The 24,790-nt window shown below is 40.7% G+C and overlaps 1 protein-coding gene across 1 annotated transcript in view; it reads left to right on the top strand.

The window, feature by feature from the left end:
* Positions 1-24,790, top strand: part of CFAP54 (cilia and flagella associated protein 54) — a 2,749,537-nt gene that overhangs the window by 1,957,609 nt on the left and 767,138 nt on the right. The gene's annotated exons all lie outside the window — the stretch shown is intronic.

The following is a 24,790-nucleotide window of genomic DNA, read 5'->3' on the forward strand; positions in this document are numbered from 1 at the left end:
GAAAGAAAAATTGCTTGTGAGGAGGTCTCATAAGCAATGCTCCTTTCATAAACAAGAAGAAGAAGAAGAAGAAAGAAGGGGATCAGCTTGCAGACAAGCAGAGATGGCTGCTAAATGCACCTTAATGAAAGCATATGATGAGTCTTCCTGAAGTACCTTACACAAATATTTCAAGCTAAGAACGATGTTGACCTCAAGGGACCCTCTGTTCCCATTTAGGCACCACTTAGAAAACCTTATCCAACTACAAACATAAGATTTTCTAGTAGCAGGCTTTCGGCCTCCTTTAATACCTGCTATACAACCTCATGAAACAAGTGCCTAAATGGAGTCAAGACTGAATCATCCAGGCTGCCAGTTGTAGTTGCTCCAAATTGGGATGCACCAATTTCCCATAAGACTGTGTGAGGAAGTCTGTAGTATTTGCCCTTTGCCAATACCCTTATAAGAGAGACTCAGGACTGCCTGGGCCAATAGGGAGGTCACCACAATTATCTGTGGCATTTCCTTCTGAATCTTTGGAAGTACCTTGTGAATAAGTAGAAAGGGTAGAAACACATACAGGAACATTTTCCCCCAAGGGAGTGAGAATGCATCTGTTCTCCAGTCATGGCTGCAAGGATGTCTGGAACAGAATTTCTCTATCTGTCTGTTTTGAAAGGAGGTGAACAGATCTATTTGAGGCATTTCCTCACATCTGGACTAGATCCTGCGACACCACTGCCTTGAGTTGCCTCTCATGCCAGTCTGCCCAGGATCTTCTTAGTCTGACTGCCATAACATTTTCCTCTGATGGGATGTATGATGCCTGAAGAGTCAGAGAATGCTGTAAAGCCAGCTTCCAGGCCATCAATGCCACATGGAATAGAGGTTATGAACATATACCCTCTTGTTTGTTGAAGTACCTCATCACTATGGTGCTATCCATAACCACAAGAAGACCCACAGTCCATAAGTGATAAGGAATTTCAAGACATGAATCACTGCCAACATTTCCTTGATATTGATGTGCTCTGTGCATCATACTGGGACTCCAAGTGGCCTGCATTTGCACTCCCATTGACACAGCTCCCCAAGCAAAGTCAGACAAATCAGTCTGGACAGATTGTGTTGAAACAGGTGGGAAAAAGGAAAGTCCTGGATTGATGCACAGTTTTGTTCTCCACCCTTGTATCTGTCATCTGAAGAAGGGCAGCACTGGCAACTGGGATTTCAGGGAATGTCGGTGCTGGATCCAACAATTTTACATACCATTGAATTTCCCTCATGTGGAGACAGGCCTGTGGTATCATAAGACTCATGGATGCCATCGGTTCTATAATTTTTAGGAACTCTCTTGCTAAAGCAATTCTCATTCTGGAGAATTTCTGAGAGGACAGGACCTTGTGTATGGCAAGAAAGAACTTTCTTTTCTTGCTGTTGATTAAACACCCTAGGGAGATGACTCTTTGCGAGGGTGTCATAAATGACTTCCAAAGGATCATCTTGCACTCTAGCTGAAACAGTGAGGTCGAGACCTTCTGTAGCAATTCCAAACATCTGAATGCAGACCTGCATAGATCAGGAAGTCATCCATGTATGGCAAATGTGAAAGCCTAGTGTCCAGCAGTAGTCACTACCAGTGCAAGGAATTTTGTAAACACTTGAGGTGCAGTGGATAGCCCAAAGGGTAATGCACAGAACTGTAAGTGTGAAAGACACACAACAAATCTCAGATATCTCCTGAAGAGATAAGCCATGGGATTATAATTATACACATCCCTCAAGTCCTGAGCCACCATGAAGCAGTGTTCTGACATAAGAGGAACCACTGTCTGCAGGGTGAGCATCTTGAACTTGGGGACCTTGGCAAAAGTATTCAGAAAGGATAGCTTCAAAACCAGTCTGCAAGATGACTCTTTTTTTGAGGACCATGAAAACTCTGGATTAGAAACCCTTTATCTTCTCTGAAAGAGGGACGGGATCTATGACCCCTGCATCCAGCATTTGCTGGAGTATATGAGGAAGTAAAAAAGTCCAGTCCGGTGGAAGAGAGGGGTACCCTCTGAATGGAGGAAGATGTTCCTTCCACTGCCACCTGTAACAGCTGCCAAAGATATTGAGTACTCATTTGCGGAAACCACTGATGGCCAGACCACCTTGTTATAAACTAACTTTCATGACGAAGGACCAAGAGGAGAACTTGGAAATTATGGGTGCCGACCTTCAGCATAGTTATATTATAGATTGGAAGGGTTATCCTTTTTGGGATAGGAACTATTATTGTTAGGTTTGGCAGAGTTCTCATCCTGCCATTTCCTTTTGGTGCCTTGCTTTTTTATTCATCTTGGACATCTTTGTTGGGCCACCTAAATTATCTTGCTTATTGGATAAAAACTTGGGAATATGGAACGTTTTAGACAACCCTTGAATCAGTTTACCTCTGTCATCCCAGTGTTTTAGAATCTGATTAGGTGCTGTACCAAACACACAATCAGCATCAAGCAGTGCATTCAATAACTTAATTTTTTTAAATCATTAGAAAAGTTTTGATTGTGTAGCTAAGCTTTTCTCCTTAGCATAAGCAACATCACTGCATTTCCTATAAACAGTATCAGCCCCCTCCAAAGCACTCTTTAAAGTATATTTAGATACTTCAGAAACATTGAAAACAATGGGTGTGTGTGTGTGTGTGTGTGTGTGTGTGTGTGTGTGTGTGTGTGTGTGTGTGATATCTCGTCGACCTCTTAGAACGTTAAGAAATCTGGACAAAGTCATAAATAATGGGGCACAAAAGGCCCAAAAACGGGGATTACTTTTTAAATATTGCTCTTGCCAAACGTGAAAGATAAAACAGGAAGAACAATGCTAGTGATTTTGCATTAGGGATGAATTTTCTGAAGGGTGTGAAGTCTGAAACTCAAATGTCTATTTTTTCTGGACTTCAGCCCCTCAACAGATTTGCCAGAAAACCAACAATTTTATGTGAGAAACAGACCAAAAATATGAGGCAAAAGTCAGGAGTCATTCTATGAAAAAATCTTTTTATACGAGAGGTAACTGTGTGTATGTGTGTGTGTGTGTGTGTGTGTGTGTGTGTGTGTGTGTGTGTGTGTGTGTGTGTGTGTGTGTGTACACGCAGTGTGTGTGTGTGTGTGTGCGTGTGTGTGTGTGTGTGTGAAAAATGCATGTTAACAGAAAACTCATGTTATTCTAGCAAGTTTCTAAGTTTATAAATAAGCAGTATTTAAAAGTCCGGTCCCTATTTTTTCTTCCTTTCTTCCCCTTTATTTGTGGCTCTGTCCAGATTTTGTTGTAATGGTAAGACTTTGAGAGGTATGGAAACCCTTTCCAGGAGATGCTGCTTCTGCCAGGGGAATCACTCTAATCTTACTCTGTGTGTGTGGAATGCATGGCAAATGCAAAAAATCGTGTTATTCTAGCAAGTTTCTAAGTTTATAAAGAGCAATATTTAAAGACCGCCATCGCCTTCGACAATCACTGTGTGTGTGTGTGTGTGTGTGTGTGTGTGTGTGTGTGTGTGCGTGTGTGTGTGTGTGTGTGTGTGTGTGTGTGTGTGGTAGAGTGGGCCATTATTTTCAAAGCAGCATATGCATACTTTATCTTTCAATCAAACATTTTCTTTTTGTTTAATCTTTTTACCACTTATTATTTTTTACATTTTTTGCCAAAAAATAAATTCCATCTTATTCTCCCAAAAACAATGATTTTACCAAGTTCAATCCTACTGATACTTTTATTACTCCAAACCAATTCTCACCAAATCACTTTACTTCTTTTTTCAACAAGATTAGTGGTGTGTTAGCTTCTAGCTTTTATTCCAACCTTTTATTCCATTAATCTCATGAAAAATGTGTCTTTATATGACTCCAGTGTGACTACAACTAATCTCCCCTTATCATTTGTATGCCCCTTTTAAGAGCTATACTTTATGCCAATATGTCCATCTCCTGTCTCTCCTTCCAGAATCTAGACATGAGGGAGAAAGGATATTCCAGACTCCTTGGATGTCCACAGACAACTTGGATACCTATCTTGAAAGAAGAAAAATCTTTCAAGTGAATCTCTGATCAATTATACATTTCTTATGAAGGTAAGAAAAAAGAAGGGCAACCTTGTATCAAAAACAGACTATTTGCAGAGTGATTTGTTTTATGCAATTCCTTGCAATTATACCCATCACAACAAAGGTGGCAGTTCCAGGCAGGGTCAAGGAGCTCATTGTGCTAGACGCCTTGGTCTTCATCCGTTGGTAGCTTTTCCAAAGAGGCTTATATTCCTACAAGTATTCTAGAAGCATTAACGTGTTTCTCTATGCATACTTTTACAAAGCACTATAAAGTAGGATTCCTTCTCCAGGTGTAGTGGACTGGCTTTACTAGGACCATTTTCCAGGGCCCTCCTGGATCCTCAGCTTTCCTCCTCCCAGTCATTCTAAGCTTTTCACTGCAGCAGTGGGATCATAATGATGAACATAGTACAAAGTTATGTAGCAAACTTACTCATAGCAGTAGATGTTTGGATGTTGACTGCTGCTGTAACTGCTCCCCCCATCCCCCTTATTTTTTGAATATTTTTCTGTGGACTATTGTTTTTGATTTTTCCTAACACTGGCCTTTTAAAGGCTTTAGCCTCCATCTCTCTATTGGCATGAAAACTCCAAAATGGCACACAATCAAACCACTCTTTGTACTCTGCTCAGCTGCAGATGACTAATGGTTTTGGACAGCTGTAGAAAGATGCCCTTTTAAGCTTTTGCAGCCTGGCTAGCTGTTACATCCACACTTGCAACTGAGAAGGGATATATAACCTATACAACAACGCTATGAAAGGCGCAAATTATGCATGCCTCCAGACTGGGCGGTAATTCCGGCAGATTATGTGTATGGGATAGAGAGATTGAATTTCTGTTGTCATGCTTTGAGGAGAGATGAGGTTACTCACAGGGTCGCCATAAGGATGGCAAGCATGGGGAACATCTATGTCTTGAGGCAGGACCTCTGCAAGACCTTGGTTTGGAGGGTGGTGGAGCTGAAAGTCTTACTTCTGAATTAGCCGTTCGGACTAGAGGATGTATGAATATTGTGAATAATAGAGGGTGCCCAAAAGGTTGACTCATTGGTTACAATAGTGATGTGAAACAAAATTAAGAGAATTATAAGCATGAGAACTGGAAAGGATTCTACAGTTGGATGATGGTATTGAGGTTGTAGGTTCGGCAATCCTGTCTTTAGGTTCAGGAATGCACCTAATCTAAAGAAGAGTGCAGTCTGTAAAGATTTTTATGGGATGTACTTCTGGACAGTATGGTCTGGGAATGCAACAGATAGGAACATTTCCCTGTGAACACTGTAAAGACTGTGTCTTTATAGAGAGGTCCAATAAATTTTCGCAACATCCTGTTACTGGACGCGTGTGTATTGTCTGAAAGGTTTTGCCAACTGTACTACCAGGAACCTTTGGTCTATTTTAATGAAGTCCCAGGATTGTGACTCATTTATGTTGGCAAAAACCAATAGAATGTTGAAGGAGAGGGTCCTACAACATTGCCAGAGATATAAGGACTGTGTGGTGAACACAATGCAGTGGCACAGGAATATTAAGAAGAACTTTGAGACATAACTTTTAAATTCATGAGTCCTGCAGTTATGTGCTCTTATAACTTGTGAAGAGGGGGGTGATATTTCCTCCAAACAGAACAGGTTGAAGTAAACTGGTTGAGATCTTGCAGCCGGATAGAGTGCCAGGGCTTAATAGTGTTTTTTATCACTGGAAGCCTCTTCTTGTGAGAGGCGATCCTGGAAATCAAATTAACTGGTCCCTCTAGAGGGTGTGTGCTATACTGCATTCTTATTGGTTGAATGTGTTTTTTAAATAGGTTTGTGTTTTATTATGTTTTGTACATGGATTTGAAAAAGAGTTGGATTACTCGAAAGCGCTTATCCTGGTTATTAAAGATTATATTTATACTCTGCTGTGGTGGATCCTTTGGGTTTTGTTGCTGCTATATTGCTATGGATACTGGAGCAGTGATCATTCAAACATCTACTGGTATGGTAAGTTTACTTACACAACTCTACTATATTTATAATCTTAATGGAAGTTTGAGCAGTAAAAGTCCAAGGCCTAGCCATCTGATGTTCTTACTGGTTGTTTATTTTTGTAGAGATTACCTTGGGAATTTTGACTGTAAAGGTTTTGTTTAGATTTGTTGCCTTGTAACTGGCTATCATGATGATGCCCAATAAATGAAGTTGGTTTGTGAGATGTAAGTAATTTAAAGTGTCAAAGATCCTTTTTACATAAGCAAAAAAATGTACTTTGTTAGTTTGCCTTTGTCCGATGGTAAGGAAAGGATTTGTTATGGATATCAGTGGTCTGATTGTGAAGGGACAGGGAAGTTCTAGAAATTCTAATCATGAAGATTTTTGCCTGCATAAAAGTAGATCATAACATACAAAGTGAAACATTCTTGGAAAGACTTGATGAACAGTCTGGTAAGATAAAATATATGACATATTATGTTTATAATCACTGGCTAAGCACATTCTGTAGTACCTGAGGGCCATGATGTTGAGAAAAGTTACTCTTATTCATTTGGCTACAGGACTACATTCTTGTGAAGAAAGCCAGACTTAGCTAGTATAGGAGTTGACAGTAGGTATTTATCATTTACACATATTCTTGTGTTTTTCTTTTTTGTTTTCTTGTGCCTTCCACCTAGTTACTATATCCCACTGTGCCCCAGTAAGAGAAGTAACCAAGAGCTGCCACTGACCCTGCCATGTGTAATAGCTTAAGCATACACTTTATACACTGTGGTGGACTTTGACTGACAACTCAGGAAATGCGGTAGTATAAAAACTCATCAGTTTATTGAAAGGTTGGGAGGGTGGCCTAATGGTTGAGGTGCTTGCCTTACAAACACAAGGTGCAGGGTTTGAGTCTCACAAGAGATAATTGTCAGGCTTAAAATGGCTTGCAAGGGCAGTTAGTCTAGTATGAATCTATGAAAATAACATAAACAGACTCAACAAACTAATACCATACTAGTCTAAGCCAGATTAGCTGCACCGTTTTCATCCTGTGTATTACATCTTTATCAAAACAAGTATCTCACTTCCTTATGCTATAAATACCTTCTTGTACTTACATGATTTCCCTTCATTTAACACCTTCTATATTTAACAAGGTATACAGAATTAACATCTTGAAAAGCGTATACTGTAACATCTTTAGATGTTATGAAAAATAAATCACAATCTGATAAAAATATGTACCAAATATATTCTGAAATAATATCATTAATGTTTTTAAATACAAAGACCCAAAAGAAACTTAAAATCATAAAAAAAGCAAAAAAAGATTAATTGGTGTCATAAAATAATTAATATAAAATCAATAATATAAAGTTAATTGCCACCTGCTGAACATGCTTATTAAATATATACATGATAATTCTGTATCATTGTTACTGTGACCATCATTCTTTTTGTCCTTGTTAACATTACTTGTAAGAAGTGAATTATTCCCTCTGCCTAATATAGAGGAATATTTAGTTTTTCTTTCTATTTTAACCTCTTCCAGTATTTCATCTATCAAGCTAATGGGTACATTCTCTCTATAACTATAATTTTAACGTTATTACTTTCTTCTGAAAAATCTTTATCTTCTGACACCATATGAGCTATCTTTATAAACTGACCTTTTACAATACTTTTGTTTTGCTTAATAGAATGATAACTTGTGAAATATAAATAAGAGTTTGAAAAAAAGTATATTTCCTATATAAATTAGATTTGAATGCCTCATTTTGGTTTATTGTATGGATGGTGACATCCAGGTAATTAACCAAATCATAGGATATATATGTAAAGCTTAAAAATGATGCAATGTGCTCTATATATTCTAAACATTGTAATTATAAGTTCTTGCTTTCTGTCCAATATATATATATATATATATATATATATATATATATATATATATATATATATATATCATCACGGTATCTTTTTTAAAAATTCCAACTTTTAGTATATGGTGAATTGAATGTGCATTTGTATTCCCAGATTTTAAAACTATATTTGCATATATGGGGACACACGTCCCTTCCATTGTAACTCATTTAAAGTCCTCTCTTGACAATGCAGCCACTGGTTATTTTTCATAGCAAATTATTAGAGATGATAGTAGATGATTATCTTAAATTCAACATGCATATACAAAAATTACATAAGAAAAATCTGTCAAAAACTAGGATGCTTTTATAGACCCAAAACATTCTCACTGACACAGCTAAAGCTACACCTGCCACTACTTATCTCCTCCCTGCACTTCCTTATGGTGCTTCCAATCCTTACTAACCTTCAGGCTTCACACAAATCAGAACTTGAACAGTGCTATAACACTTTATACCACCAAAATGCCTGAAATGGTTAGAACTACCCCATCGACTAACATATACACAGCTACTTACCACCTATGAACTTATCCAGAATCCATCTGCTTATCCAGCACTAAACAACATTTGGCACATCTATGTTCCTAGTTGGTCATTACGATCCAGTGACCAAACAATTCTGTCTATCCATAACCCTATCAAATCTGTTGGGCATTGTCTGTATTTGTACCATGTTGCTAAGGTGTGGAACTCCTTAGATCTATCCATCAGTTCAATACCTTCCCAGCCTTCAAAACCATTTTGAAAGACACCCTAGTCAAAAGCTAGGTTCTTGCTCAACACCAAGATAAGCTACATCTCTAAATGTGAAGAAATACCTGTTCCTACCCTACATCTCCTTATTCTCCCTTCTTCACTCACTTCCTTACTTCTATCAGTTTCTCTCCCCTGGCTTTCTGTTCAAATATACCATAAGCCTGCTTTTCTCTCACTTTGTGTTGCAATCACTACTTGTATTATACCAACTTAGCTTAAATTTCCCTAAAACTGGCTAAAATTTCTGTAACTTTTAAAAGTACTGTTATATAACTTGCATCTGTTCTTAACCAATGTTTTCATATTATGTCTAATTTGGTATAATCATTTAACCTGTATTTGCTTAATGTATTATTTTGAAAGACCGTAAAATTATTAGTCTTAAAATGTTTTTTAATACTTTGTTGCTTTTCTCCCTGGGCCTCTGCTGAAAATGGGCTCCTACCCAGTTAGACTTTTCCTGTAATCAAATGTCAATAAATAAATAAATAATATTAATGATCTCAGTAGAGCAGCTACATCACTCTCAGAGGGATAAAATAAATACTTCCTGTTATAGTTCTTTGTACTGTAGATACTATAAAAGTGTTTCCAAAGCCTGACTTTAATTCAGTGATCCATACTATAAAAGCATTTACAAATCCTGACTTTAATTTGGTGATCCAAAGTTATTTCTCAATGTTCTTTTACAGTCTTACAGGCACTAACTGACCATCCTTTCAGAAACCATTCACTATCTAGACTAGATGACAAATTAATACATTATTCCTTACTAAAGTATTGCATTCAGAAAAATCAGTCTTTTCATGTTGGCCTCTTTCCATATTTTTCCATATACTTTTTTTTGAGTGTGAGAAAGAGAGAGATCCACATAACAAGTGCATTTGCAGGCAGATAAAAAAAAATCAGAAATGTTATAAAATGGTAAAACTATTGCATTACAGTTTCTGTATGTGTTATGAAACTTAACTTGACAATGTTATACAGCATGAATTTAAAATATAGAAACAGAACTGTTAAGCAGGAAAATCACAATTCTTTCTTTCTTTCAACATTCTGATGCTATCAACTTGCTACACAAAGTAACAACCTGATTTCAGTGGTCTCCCATCCTCCCTATTTCTTCACTGATGCTATGATGCTAAAATGCTAAATACAGGTTTAAAAAACAACTAACCTAGGGCAATAAAGTACCTAGACAAGCCAGGTATGTGGCAGAAGTTACACTAGCATGAAAGGAGGAAGAGTTTTTAGGTAGGTATAACAGATTACAAAGCCTCTTTTGTTTCCATCATTTTGCAAGAGATAAAAGAAAAAATGAGTCTATTAATTACCCTATTGTTGGGAATAACCTAGTTTTACCATATGGTGAGAATACTACTGTTACTGCAGATTGTAAAAATTATGTACATTTTATATGCACAAGTATGCCATGTAGATGCTGTAGAGATAATAAAAGTTATTGTACATAACTGGAAAGTTTTAATGGGTTATGTAGAAGTTATAAGCAAGCTGGGAGTGAAACCAAATTCTGTAACTAAAAGAAACCAGAACACGATGCATCTTTCAGAATAATGCAATGGTCCTAAAATTATGTCTAACAGTGGCAGAAACACTGGAACTTATCCATGCGTTTTGTAGACAATGCCACTACAGTAATAATGACCCATTAATGTTAAATAATTTTAATTTCTCAATAGGAGAATCAGAAATATTTGACTGCAAAGCTAAGGATATTGTGTATGTGTCACTTGCTCTTTCTGGGAGTTCTCCTCTGCTGGCAAAATGATAAGAAAGCTGTCACAAACAAAATATAAGCATATATATTCAATCTGCAGAAAAAATATATAATGAATATATTATACAAGCATTCGGTAATACGTACGTGTTTTAGGAATTTTCTCTTTTCTGCTGTGGCAAAGCTGAATTGGGATCCAGGGAAGGAGTCACTTAGATTTTACGCTGGAAAAGAAAGAATTGATGTGGCAGTTAAAATTAAATGCAGGACCCCCCCCCCCACACACACACACACACACACACACACACACACACACACAGTTCTCAATGGTCACCTTAATATGAAATGCATTTTAAAATCATAAATTTAGTTTTTCAACATAGTAGTAAGTCATCAACTTTAATAGTACTTTTAATTGTGTATAATGCATATGTTGATTTTTAAATCTGTGTTATAGTAACATCTTTTATTATGTATATTTTAAGAAAATATGATTTAACTATAATTTGTTAATTTCATTTGACATGACCAGTTTTGATCATACCTCTGAACCTTTTAGCACAAGTAATCTGGACAAAGCTCAAAATAATGGAGGGACAGGGGTCCAAAATCAGGGACAGATTTTAATTACCACTGTTATAAACTTGATCAGTTACTGGAATAACATGTTTTGATTTACGATGCATTTTTTTAAAGGTAGGAAGTCTAAACCTCAAATGTCTGTCATTATGTGGTGCTATCAATCCCAAATTACTTACCATAAAACCAAACATTTTGTGAGAAACAGACCAAAAATATAAGGCAAAAATCTGGATAACCTGTGAAAATCTGGAGAGTGGAGTGATATGATTTTGTATAAATTAGAGTATTTATACAGAACTATTTTCTGATAAAATCTGAGTACTGTGTAATTAGACAAAAGTATTAAACTCTGTTTCATTTGTTATTAGTGAATCTACTTTTTTATTTCATTGTGTTCATTAGTGGATTTGGGTTTGCTTTAGTAATTTGTCAGTGCACACTGTTCCCGATTCACAAAGGAAACAGGGAGTTCCTGAAGGCTGAATAGCTGCTGACAGAGCGATCTGAATGGAAGGAGGAACATCTGTGAAAGATATAAGTACAGTTTAAGCTGTGCCACATAACCCTATTTTTAATACTATGGATTTGCAAAAAATACTTCCAAGGTGAACAGATTTTTAAGGTAAAAATATACAAATATAAGTCTTGGTTATCCAAGAATCAGGGTGTCCTTCTATGATACTTGTGACCAGAATTCAGGAATGAGTGTGAACCACTAGTTTTGTTAGCTGGGGGTATGCAATATGATGTAGCAGCTGGTGGGCAGCTGTCCTATCCTAGATGAGGGCTTGGAGAAACTTTATATATCTGGAATACCTTTGCTGGAGACCAGGAGCCTTGCAGGACATCTCAGGTTAACATGTGGGTGAGGCAATGATATCTTGATGTTACTCCATTAGATATTGCACTAGATGCTGTCCCAGTTAGGGACTGTGACCAATCACCACAAAAATAATGGCTCCATACTCCACACTTACAACTCCGCTTTGGGATCCCTTCCTCCCACGCTCTTACTATGAATCACTGAGAGGTTATCTTTCCAAGGAGTTCACATACAGGATGCCAGTAAGGAATAGAGGGTAATCAGGGTCTTGGTAATAAAGGGACCAGAGAGGCAGTGGAGGCTGTACAGAATCAGGGTGTTAAATAAAAAAAAACATTAATATAAGTCTTTGATTTGAAATAACATGCTGTTGAGTATTGTACTCAAGTTAATTATATCCCATAGAGTTTATTGTGTGGAAATTTCCAAATTATTTAAAAACTGCCAGTCCTTTATACAAATAGCTTTTTTATAACCTTAATGGATGTGATTTGTAAAACATGAGAAAGGTTCAGTCACAGAACTGTAAGATGAAATTAAAGAACTGGATAATAAAATAGTTATTTAATTATCTTTAGCTGACTTTGCCCCGGCCTACTGGTTGATCATCAGCTCTCTCTGGGATAGTCAACCTATTCATTATTCAGTACGAAAGCTAGTATTGACTGGTAGGAGTCATCATTCAGACAGCTGTCAGTGGTAGTTTGTGATTTTTATCTGTTTTCAGATCTAACCTTCCCCATGCACACATTGTAGTGTAGAGGTGTGAGGTGTGGGAAGGACACTCAGGATGCCCTCCTCACTTCCACAAGTGATGTTCCCTTAATTTGGCCCTGCCCCACCAATGAAACATGGAAAGAGGTTTCCCCAGTCTCTGCCACAAAAAAATGCACCTCTCACTGTGCCAACCCTCTCCATTCTCTCAGATGAAAAAAGCAGATTATGACCATTCACTCCTCCACCCTCTCCACCCAGTTCTTCTAGTCGTAGAACTTCTATTGAAACCCCAGTTGCCTGGATCATAGTCATCCACTAAGCCAGGCAGATAACCAAATAGTTAATTACATTCGTTTTCCAGGGTTTTCTAATACATATGGTCAAGTTTTGGTGTATTGAAATTGGAAAACTATAAGCTTCCTTAAAACATTGTAAAAATAAAAAAAAATTGTTAGGGATAAAAGCAGTATATCAGGAAGGTTCAGCATATTTGCTCCAGGAGTAAATAAATAATGATAATCAACTGACCACCACCAGTGGGGAACAACATTTAATTGGCAATGGAATTGCCAGCAGCAATTTTTATCTGGTCAAAAAGAGCAGTACAGTGAGATCAAGGAAATCAAGTGGTCATTGTGGCTGTGAGATAGAGATTCAAAGCCAGGTCTCAATACAGATCTAGTTCTAGAGATGAGTCCAGAACAATTGGAGGACACAAGTACTACCTAAGGAAAAGAAGACTGAAATCACAATGAAAGGAACTGAATCTAATGAGAAACAAGAATTCATGTTACAATGCAGTGAGAGATTGTCCCACCCAGTAAGGCCAAGTTAGGGGGGGAGGGACAGTGCACTAAAGTGAGCATGCACAGCAGTGTTAACAAACCAAAAGGTACACAATTTGAGTTAATTTAATTTTAATAAAGAAAATGAGATGCTAAACAAAATATGTTTATTTATTCCCACTGAGCTTTATAGTTTATCACAGCCACTGGCTGATTTTAAGTTTTTGCAAGCACAAACTAAATCTAAAGTGTATTATGAGTAAAATCATAGTGAAAGATTCTGATTATTTAGCATTTGAGAAAAAGAAGTATGTTTAATTCACCACAGATGCATACATTTACAACATTTAAAAATCTTTGTGGGCATGATTTTAGGGGGTATTAACTAAATCTTTAAACACTAAAGAATACAGTTAAAAATCAGTGGAACAGAAAGTGGTAGCTGAAATGTATAACAATAATTAAGATTTAAGAGGGTTGACAAAGGTAAGAGTTGGAGCCTACTTTTGATGAAGTCCAGATGGTGTTTGATTACAGGAAAACAAGTAACTCACTTTCCTTTGTTATAATAAAGTGACTTTTTCCAAATTGTGCCTTTTTTATTTTATTGACGTGTCTCTGTATGTTACTGTAACAGTGCCTATTGTCAAGCTCTTAGTTGTTTATTTAGTAAACATCTTGAAATATGAAAGTAATAAAGTTTAGGTAGGCCACATTCTTATCCTCTGCATCATTTATTAATTTGATAACTGAGAAAAATAAAGTTATTAGATGTACTAATTTGACATTCCTTCATTGAAGCCATGCTTCCTTGGATCCGGTGCCACACACTTGCCTTTATGTACTTAATATTTGTATTCATTTTCTCAACCTGGTAAGTCAACAAGGGACAAAAGCACAGTTATGTAAGACCTACTTACCTGGAACAGTAGATGCTTGTGGAACACACTGCCTTATTGGCGTTTGGGTAGTAGTGCCATGCTACCCTTCCTCAGGCAGTTTACCTAAGCTGTGTGCCCCTTCTACTTCCTATCAGTGGCTATGATGGACCAGTCACCTTACAGTACTCGTACTGCCTTACAGATCCACAGACAGCACCTTTTCAGGAAGACAAGATGGAAATGCAAGCTTTGTGAACACCAGCTGTTCCACACCAAAACACACACACACACACACACACACACACACACACACACACACACACAAAAAATAAAGGTCACTGAGCACAGCTCAGTAGCAATCCCCAATACCAAACTCTTTAAATCCATAAAAGGGGATGGTGGGCAGGTACTGCCAGTAAGGTAATCTGCCCTACAAACATCTACTGTTACAGCTAATTAAGACTTACTTGGTTGTACTATGTTCAACCAACACACTGCTTACTGGCATTCATGTAGATTCTTAAAGCTTACCCAACCTGGGAGGAGGAAGGATAAGGATCCAGGAGTCACTGGAGAATGGTCCTAGCAAAGCTTGATCTGGATCTAGAAAAGACATCAAGCTTTTAATGATTCACAAAGTTATGGATCTCTAGAGTTCACTCCTTTCCAATATGCCACTAAAGAAAAAAAGACCCTGGTGGAATGCTCCTTTACCTTGCCTAAACTCATCTTGCTATGGTTGGTGTAACAAAAATACAATACTAGAGGACAACTAATGAGCAATGGTTTGTTGAGAGATAGGATGCCCCTTCTTTACCCCTGTGTATGAAATAAAAAGATTTTCAGCCTCCGTAAAAGGTTTTGTTCAGTTAAGATGATATATGAGCTGTTGGTGCGCATTCAGGCTATGAGGTATCCTTTCTCCCTTATACTTAGGTTCTGGGAAGAACATAAGGTGGTTGATAGACTTATTAAGAGCGAATTCTGAGACAGCTTTTGGCATGAAAGAGGGGTTGGTGCTTAACACAACCCAATCTCTGTGGAAAATCTGGTAAGGTTATCCCAAAATGAGAGCTTGCAGCTCAGAGACATGCCTTGTAGATGTCAGAGCAATAAGCAAAACAGTTTTGTGTGTTAAGAACTTCAGTTCAGCCTAAGCAGCAGTTTCAAAAAGTGATAAGGTCAATTTTTCCAGAACATAGTTGAGATCCCACGAAAGAAAAAATTGCTTGTGAGGAGGTCTCATAAGCAATGCTCCTTTCATAAACAAGAAGAAGAAGAAGAAGAAAGAAGGGGATCAGCTTGCAGACAAGCAGAGATGGCTGCTAAATGCACCTTAATGAAAGCATATGATGAGTCTTCCTGAAGTACCTTACACAAATATTTCAAGCTAAGAACGATGTTGACCTCAAGGGACCCTCTGTTCCCATTTAGGCACCACTTAGAAAACCTTATCCAACTACAAACATAAGATTTTCTAGTAGCAGGCTTTCGGCCTCCTTTAATACCTGCTATACAACCTCATGAAACAAGTGCCTAAATGGAGTCAAGACTGAATCATCCAGGCTGCCAGTTGTAGTTGCTCCAAATTGGGATGCACCAATTTCCCATAAGACTGTGTGAGGAAGTCTGTAGTATTTGCCCTTTGCCAATACCCTTATAAGAGAGACTCAGGACTGCCTGGGCCAATAGGGAGGTCACCACAATTATCTGTGGCATTTCCTTCTGAATCTTTGGAAGTACCTTGTGAATAAGTAGAAAGGGTAGAAACACATACAGGAACATTTTCCCCCAAGGGAGTGAGAATGCATCTGTTCTCCAGTCATGGCTGCAAGGATGTCTGGAACAGAATTTCTCTATCTGTCTGTTTTGAAAGGAGGTGAACAGATCTATTTGAGGCATTTCCCACATCTGGACTAGATCCTGCGACACCACTGCCTTGAGTTGCCTCTCATGCCAGTCTGCCCAGGATCTTCTTAGTCTGACTGCCATAACATTTTCCTCTGATGGGATGTATGATGCCTGAAGAGTCAGAGAATGCTGTAAAGCCAGCTTCCAGGCCATCAATGCCACATGGAATAGAGGTTATGAACATATACCCTCTTGTTTGTTGAAGTACCTCATCACTATGGTGCTATCCATAACCACAAGAAGACCCACAGTCCATAAGTGATAAGGGAATTTCAAGACATGAATCACTGCCAACATTTCCTTGATATTGATGTGCTCTGTGCATCATACTGGGACTCCAAGTGGCCTGCATTTGCACTCCCATTGACACAGCTCCCCAAGCAAAGTCAGACAAATCAGTCTGGACAGATTGTGTTGAAACAGGTGGGAAAAAGGAAAGTCCTGGATTGATGCACAGTTTTGTTCTCCACCCTTGTATCTGTCATCTGAAGAAGGGCAGCACTGGCAACTGGGATTTCAGGGAATGTCGGTGCTGGATCCAACAATTTTTTACATACCATTGAATTTCCCTCATGTGGAGACAGGCCTGTGGTATCATAAGACTCATGGATGCCATCGGTTCTATAATTTTTAGGAACTCTCTTGCTAAAGCAATTCTCATTCTGGAGAATTTCTGAGAGGACAGGACCTTGTGTATGGCAAGAAAGAACTTTCTTTTCTTGCTGTTGATTAAACACCCTAGGGAGATGACTCTTTGCGAGGGTGTCATAAATGACTTCCAAAGGATCATCTTGCACTCTAGCTGAAACAGTGAGGTCGAGACCTTCTGTAGCAATTCCAAACATCTGAATGCAGACCTGCATAGATCAGGAAGTCATCCATGTATGGCAAATGTGAAAGCCTAGTGTCCAGCAGTAGTCACTACCAGTGCAAGGAATTTTGTAAACACTTGAGGTGCAGTGGATAGCCCAAAGGGTAATGCACAGAACTGTAAGTGTGAAAGACACACAACAAATCTCAGATATCTCCTGAAGAGATAAGCCATGGGATTATAATTATACACATCCCTCAAGTCCTGAGCCACCATGAAGCAGTGTTCTGACATAAGAGGAACCACTGTCTGCAGGGTGAGCATCTTGAACTTGGGGACCTTGGCAAAAGTATTCAGAAAGGATAGCTTCAAAACCAGTCTGCAAGATGACTCTTTTTTTGAGGACCATGAAAACTCTGGATTAGAAACCCTTTATCTTCTCTGAAAGAGGGACGGGATCTATGACCCCTGCATCCAGCATTTGCTGGAGTATATGAGGAAGTAAAAAAGTCCAGTCCGGTGGAAGAGAGGGGTACCCTCTGAATGGAGGAAGATGTTCCTTCCACTGCCACCTGTAACCGCTGCCAAAGATATTGAGTACTCATTTGCCGGAAACCACTGATGGCCAGACCACCTTGTTATAAACTAACTTTCATGACGAAGGACCAAGAGGAGAACTTGGAAATTATGGGTGCCGACCTTCAGCATAGTTATAGATTGGAAGGGGTTATCCTTTTTGGGATAGGAACTATTATTGTTAGGTTTGGCAGAGTTCTCATCCTGCCATTTCCTTTTGGTGCCTTGCTTTTTTATTCATCTTGGACATCTTTGTTGGGCCACCTAAATTATCTTGCTTATTGGATAAAAACTTGGGAATATGGAACGTTTTAGACAACCCTTGAATCAGTTTACCTCTGTCATCCCAGTGTTTTAGAATCTGATTAGGTGCTGTACCAAACACACAATCAGCATCAAGCAGTGCATTCAATAACTTAATTTTTTTAAATCATTAGAAAAGTTTTGATTGTGTAGCTAAGCTTTTCTCCTTAGCATAAGCAACATCACTGCATTTCCTATAAACAGTATCAGCCCCCTCCAAAGCACTCTTTAAAGTATATTTAGATACTTCAGAAACATTGAAAACAATGGGCCAGATTCAGGAAGGCTTACACGGAGTTTAAGAGTAGTGTAAGCCTCCATGTAAGCCTCCTGATTCAGCAACAGCCCAAATCTCCGTGTAAGAGACAGCTAACACGTCTCTTACACGGAGTGGGCGTGGAAATGCTCAATACCTCATTTGCAGCTCCAAGATATGCAAATGAGGTATGTGAGCGATCCACGAAGCCCAAACCAGTCCGTGTAACGGACGTGTTAACTTCAGAAATGTACTCAGCTGACAATTGAGTACATTTCTGCAAAATTAAAACGAGCTATGTCAGCTCCAAATAAAGGGTGCATTTGTTACATTAAGCATGCCAATGGCCAAATATGTGGCCATTGGCATGAAAAAGTGTTGCAAAAAAGTTATATAACTTTTTTTTCACGGATTTATGTGTTTAACTGTAGCACACCAGCAAACGGGTGCGCTACCTAAAACTGAAAACCGAAGCTTATAAGCCCACAATTGTGGGATTTATATATTACATGAAATGTCAATGGAGGACTTGCAGAGCAAAAACAATATGGCCTCCGTTTAGTGGTTGTCAAGGGGAAGCTCCGTGTAAGATATGTAACTAAGCATTACTAGGCAATCCTATGTAAATGAGGGTTACAATACTGAATCACACTGCCACATAAGAAATGGGCACTTTCTGAGTAGTGTAAGAGTTAGAGAAGGGGAGGAACAGAGTAAGAGGTAGGTGACATCATGGGGGAAGGATAGAAAGAAATGTACCAGATTGGAGGGCAATGTAAGGTAGAGATGACAGACAGACATCAGTGAGGAGGTGTGTCCCAACAGAACACTAGGAATGTCAAGAAATTGAGGGCATACGCTATCCCTACACTCTAAGTTTCTTGATATACGTGCATCTGGCGATGCTGCAGCGTGTAAGGCAGGTTCAACATGTGGGAGCGTGTTGCAAACTGTTTACAACGGTTTGCGGGCGTGCACGTGTGTAAAGGCGTGTAAAAGCGTTTTAGCATGAATCAGCCTAGCTAACACCGTGTAAGGATGTGTGTAGCGTGTAACACCGTGTAGGGATGTGTAGCGTGTAACACCGTAGGGATGTGTACACGCGTTTACGTTACTGTGAGCGTGTTTAAGCCGGTGTGCACATTGCTCCCCTCAGGAAACAGAGAGGAAATAGGAAACAACCAAAATACAGGGAAACTGCCAGAAGATACTACTAAAGTTAATTGGTGGAAACAATTAGAAGCAGGCAATTACACAGGCAGACTAGAAGCCCAACCCAGCACTTAAAACACAACAAAGAGCAGTGCAGGCTGTTTCTCACAAGAGATACTGCCAGAAACTAAGCTATCAGAATTGAAACCTGAAAAAAGCTGAACTCAGAGCAGAAATGCTAGGGGCTGCCATAGCTGTTATAATCAGACATAGGCGAATTGCTGAGGGTGGTGATAATGCAGATGCTGACAGACAACCCAGAGTGAGGAGAAGGAGAAGAGTATACAGGCCTAGGGTCACCTACCATGGGTTACATGAGCTGGAGATAGTAGAGCTATAGAGTGGACAGAGAGCTCCTGCAGCAAATTGTTGAGCTGTGCAGGCCACGCCTCACACACAGAAACAACAGAGGGAACCCATCCCAGTGGAAACCAAGGTATGTGTTGGCCTAAGAATACTAGCAACAGGTACCTTTCAGAGACCAACTGGCGATATGATGGGGATATCACAGGCATCAGCCTCCAGGGTACTGCACCAGTTCCTGGATGCCATGTCACCACATGTCAGTGATCATATATATGTCCCTAGTGACCGTGAGGTTGTGTCCAGCAATATCGTCTCTTCCAGCAAATAGCGGGATACCCTGAGGTGCTGGGTGCAATAGACTGCACGCACATACGCATCAAGGCACCAGCCGGTGAGCGGGGTAGAGTCTACATTAACCGCAAGGGATACCCCTCCATCAACTGCCAGGTCGTGTGTGATGCCCAGGGCATAATAATGAATGTGTGTGCTGGCTGCCCTGGGAGCTACCACGATTCCCACATCTGGCATCTGACGCAGCTGTACCAATCATTTGCCAATGGGGACTTCCCACACGGACACCTAGTGGGGGATGCTGGTTATGCACTCGAGCCGTGGCTGATGACACCCATCAGAAATGCACACACACCCGAACAGGAACGCCATAATGAGGCACACGCACAAGCACGTAATATCATAGAGCGTGTGTTTGGGCTGCTCAAGTCACGGTTCCGGTGTCTGGACACGTCTGGTGGAGCTTTGCAGTACACACCAACTACATGTACCCAAATGATCATGATATGTGCTATGCTACATAATATGGTCCTGCGGAAACGGCTGCAGCAGGACCAGCACAGGGCTGGGCCAAACATCCCCCCACCATTGCCAAGGCCACCACAGGCAGGGGGTGACTTGGAGGAGGAACAACCTGACCTTGTCCCAGTAGGCAGAAGGAGGTGTGCCCAGTATGCCCTGGCCTTGGCAAAGAGGCAACGCATAGCACATATGCTTGGTCAGTAGGAACACTGGGACCGATACCCACTCTGACTCACTCATACAGTAACAGGGATGCCTAACATGACACAACCTGCTTCCAAATGTACAGGGAGTATAGTATGTGCATCCGACAGAGGCAGCCCTGCAGCACCACCCGAGGCATGAATGCCATGTGTTAAGTAATGTAATACCATGTATCATATGCACACCTGAGGACCATGACTAACATCCACCCTCACCAATCATAAACCATAAACACAAACCCACCTCATAGCTATCACAAGGGATAGGAACCTAGATGTAATGCTACCCAATGCCAAAGGTATAAACAGCAAGATGTGTGCAGTGTAAATGCACACAGTATAGGAATGCACATATCAGTGCTGTAATAGAAAACAGGGTCAAAGCACATCAGCACCCTGACACTACCAGGGTCACACCTCATACAGTGATGTACATGTGCAAAAACATGGAACAAGATACAAAATGAGGGTGACTACCAATAAATGGCATGGATAACCACACACCCCTGTTGTTACCACAACAAGAAGCAACATGCATTAGCCATGGTCAAACACCAATGGCTAAAACTGACTACTACTATATAGCTTGCTGCAGACCACTGTCCTAATAGCAGCAACTGCCCCAGGCCTATGTTCACAGGTTCACAGGTTCATACTAGGCTATCTGCCCTAGGGCATTTATAAGCCTAGACCAGAGTTCCGTGGAGTCTGCCGCACCTTCACTCTGACGGATAATTTGCCCATTATATTGCTGTGCCTCTGACAAGCAGTGATACTGAGGTTATCCCTGGGGCATACCTGCAATCTCCCATCCATTGATTAAGATCTCACTTGAATAAAGCCAGTGAGGTACTCAGCCTCACATGTACCAGGATGTTGTTCCACAGCATAGGGACTCTCTGGTTGAAGAATCTGTCCCTCCAGCACATCCTATTAATATCTGTGTTGAGGTTTAAATCTCCTGCCACTGTAGTTCTGATGGATGTAGAGGTCTTGAGGTGAAGCGTGTACATTAACTCAGGTTTGGACATGGCCTTGGATGTCAGGCACAGGTCACCTCTGAGCAGACGGTAAGTCACGGAATCAAGCTGGAATTCCTCCAGTCGGGCAGCATAAGAAATACGTTTGAGACCCTTTCTCCTCCTGTCGAGGAATTTGTGGGCCCATCCAATTGCCATAGGTGTCGGGTCATATACATGCTGAATGGGGCATTGCACTCAATCAATGGTCCGATGAGTGAAGAGTACAGGGGAACAATGACCTCCCTGGATCTAGATGTGAATCCCTGCATGATGAGGTGGGCAATGTAGAAGTTCTACCTAACTACCCTGGCAACGTGAGTGTCAAACAAAAGGTTACTCTCAACCTGGGTGCCCAGGTCCCTGATAACCTCCTGTGTGCTTAGAGGATTGCCACCTACATGGGAACTAGTGGTAACCTTGTTCTTCCCAAAGGGTATGGCTATGCATTGTTTAGTGTGTAATGTAAGGCCATGGCTCTGGCACCAGTTATCCGTGTCTATGACACCCTTCTGAAGGATGTCTGTGTCAGATGGGTGTCCAACTATGGTTCCCAGTCTGCAGTCATCTTCAAACTTTGTCAGCCATAATCCTGCTGTGTTTGCTTGTACTTCTGAAAAGTAGATGCTGAGCAATAGTGGGCCCAGGACTGAGCCCTGTGGGACACCACTTGTGACAGTTGTGGAGTGTGACATGGCACCAGCAAGTCTGAACCTGTCTGTTCTGTCACGTAGCGGTTTGCAACCCATCTTGTGATGTATGGGTTCACATTTAAGCTGGTGATGTTTTCAATGATACCCGAGTGGGGTATTGTGTTGAAAGCCTTTGCCAGGTCAAGGTAGGCTGTGTGGAGTGCCTTGCCCTTGTCAATGGCCTTGGTGTCTGTTATGAAACAGTCAACCAAGTTTAAAAGGCATGATCTGCCCTCAACAAAGCCTAACTGAGTTGGATCTAATGTCTGCAAGTCCCCTATGTCCTCATCTATGACTTCCATTATGATCTTCTCCATAGCTTAGCAGACCCTGCTTGTCAAGCTGATGGGATGGTAGATTCGGGTGGTGGAGGCACCCCGATGTGAAGTGGGTCCACCATTGACATATGCCACTCCTTGGGAACATATCCTGAGTTGAGGCTAAGATCATACAGCTGCCCTGACTGCGGGTTTAATTCTTGAGTGAGTTCATGGAGCACAAAACCAGGGACACCATCTGGTCCCATGGATGCTGCGTCCTTTCCCTTGGATAGAGCAGTTCCCACCTGAGCATTTCAGATGTTTGGGGGGCTACAATCCTCTTTCATACATATCTCTCCAGTTGTGGTGGAGGGGTGGGGAGAAATCTGCACTGAACCTGTCAGCCAGTATGTTGGCAATGTCTGTAGGTTCAGTGATATTTACAGCATTCTGAGCCTATTCTGAGCATATCTGGGAGTTTCCTCCCAGGTGTGTAACGTATGTATAAAAGGCCTCATTGTTGTCCCGTGAGCCCTTAGTGGGTTTACTCCCAATATTCGCCTTGGATGATTTCATGGGGAACTCAGTGTTTCACCTATATTGAGCAGGGGTGTCTACCCTTCCACGGATATCGCTCTATCTTGTAGTACCTCCTTCCTTGTGTTGTAGTGCTTGTTTATGGCTGAGGTCCACCACACTGGATGCTTGCCTCTGGTACAACGAGTCTGTGTTTTGTTTGGGATTGCCTCATCCATGCAGTCTTGAAGGTGCTGGTAGAAGGCAGTTGTAAGTGATACAGTGGCTTGGGTAATGGTGTCTGCTGGCTTGTGGGCTTTGAAAGAGACCACAACACTCAATAGAAGTGTGTAGTCGGCTTCTGAGAGGTTCTGCCCTGTGGTCTTTCTATCTGGGGTGGGGTGGGATGTGGACTTTCACTGAGAGTAGGTCATGATCTGATCTCACCAATGATGGGTATACCTCTGGTGTTGAACATTGTGAGCCCATGTTTGTGATGATGAGATCTACTATGTTGTCTCCTCTTGTGGGGATGGTGACTAGTTCTTCCATGGCATGTGAGTGTATGAACTCTAGGAACCTGTGGGCTAGAGTGTTGTGGCTGTAGTACTGATCCCAGTCTATATTTGGATAGTTGGGATCACCCAGTGTGATGGTGTTTGCAGGTACATGTATCCCCGCCACTGTTTTCATGAAAGCTCTGTGAGGTACCTGAGTTTCAGAGGATGGCCTGTAACATGCTACAAACTTCAGAGCAGTCTTGCCTATGGTTAATTGCACCGGATGGTGTCCAATGCATCGTGTGTTGCCACCAACCATGAGGTGAGGGTGTCCTTGATGAATATTGCTATTGCCACCCCTCATAGTGGTAATATGTGTACTGCATAGATACGAAATATTGTGCCTCTGACTTAGTAGTGACACATTATGACCACCTTACATAATTGAATAATGTGACTATGCCTCTGTCCAGTCTGTGCCCCTGTCCACATGCAGCTGTCCAGATGTCTCTTGAAGAGAGTCAGTGAGGTACTCTGTCTAACATGAACTGGGATACTCTGCTAGAGTTTGAGATGCCTCTGAGTTATGACTCTGTCCCTTCAGCATGTCCTATACATGTATGTGCTGAGGTTCAAATCTTTAGCTCCCATGTTTCTGGTGGATGTGGATTGCTTGCAGTGGAGCATGTCTACCAAATCCTGATCGGACATGGTCTTGTATGTCAGGCATAGGTCACCTGTACGTATGTGGTATGACACTGAAAAAAGCTTGTTTTAGTTATTCTGGAAGTATATGACATGTGTTGTAGATCCCTGATCTTCATGGTAAGGTACTTGTGGGGTCTCTCCAGCTGCTACAAGTGCTGGTTGAGGTACATACCAAATGGGGCGTTGTATTCAAGCATGGGCCTGATAAGGGAGAAGTATAGTGGTACAATGACCTCCTATGGTCTGGATGGAATACCCTCCATGATAAGGTGGCCAAGATAGAAAGTCTGTCAAACAACATTGGCAACATGGGTGTCAAATGAGATGTCACTATCTACATGTGTCCCCAGCTGTCTGATTTGTTTCCTGTACTCATTGGGTTGCTGTCTATGTACAGATCTGTGGGTACTGTGTTCCTCCCAAAGCGGATGGCTACACATCAGTTGCAGTCAGTTTTAG

The sequence above is a fragment of the Protopterus annectens genome, chromosome 11.part0 (genome assembly GCF_019279795.1).
Source record: "Protopterus annectens isolate FY-2018-M chromosome 11.part0, PAN1.0, whole genome shotgun sequence".
Classification (NCBI taxonomy): domain Eukaryota; kingdom Metazoa; phylum Chordata; order Ceratodontiformes; family Protopteridae; genus Protopterus; species Protopterus annectens.